The following is a 629-nucleotide window of genomic DNA, read 5'->3' on the forward strand; positions in this document are numbered from 1 at the left end:
CGCCGGCCCAGCCAGACCGCACGCGCCCGTGCGCATGAGCGCGCATGCGCAGAGGGGCGCCGGCCGCCATGACGCTCCGGCGGGAGGGGGGCGAGCAGCCTCATTGCGCATGTGCGGGGCGGTGCCCGTTGTTCGGGGGGGGCCTGCGCTGGTGCTAAGTGCGCTTGCGCAGCGGGCGTGTTTGAGGGGTGGTTGTCCCTTACACTAAGCCTGATTAAGCATGAGCCTGAGCGATAAGCGCTAGGGACTGCAGTGAGATGAAATGGAGAATAGGGGATGTTGAGGACAGGGATCTCAGGCCTAACTTTCCCACCCCTTTTGGGGCTTTCTGCCCATGGTGTCCATGCGTCAGCGGAGTGCGTCTGTCTGCTGCGTTGCAATGGAGGTTTGAGCAGTGAGGGTTTGGGGTGCTCCCACGGCTGTTACAAACGTAGCTTGCAAAGCCAGCAGTGTTGCGAAGCGCTGGCTGCCAACACGGTCTCTTCAAAATGCGTGTTTCTGGGTGGCTTCATGCCCTGAGACGCGGACACAGCCATGCCCAATAGGTTGCTGTCGAGCCATGTTCGTGTGGAATAGCACAAACGGTCGCTCTTGTATCACCTGCAGTTTAACTCCCCCCCCCCCCCCCC

The sequence above is a fragment of the Gavialis gangeticus genome, unplaced genomic scaffold, assembly GCF_001723915.1.
Source record: "Gavialis gangeticus isolate Ggan-Ray unplaced genomic scaffold, GavGan_comp1, whole genome shotgun sequence".
NCBI lineage: Eukaryota > Metazoa > Chordata > Crocodylia > Gavialidae > Gavialis > Gavialis gangeticus.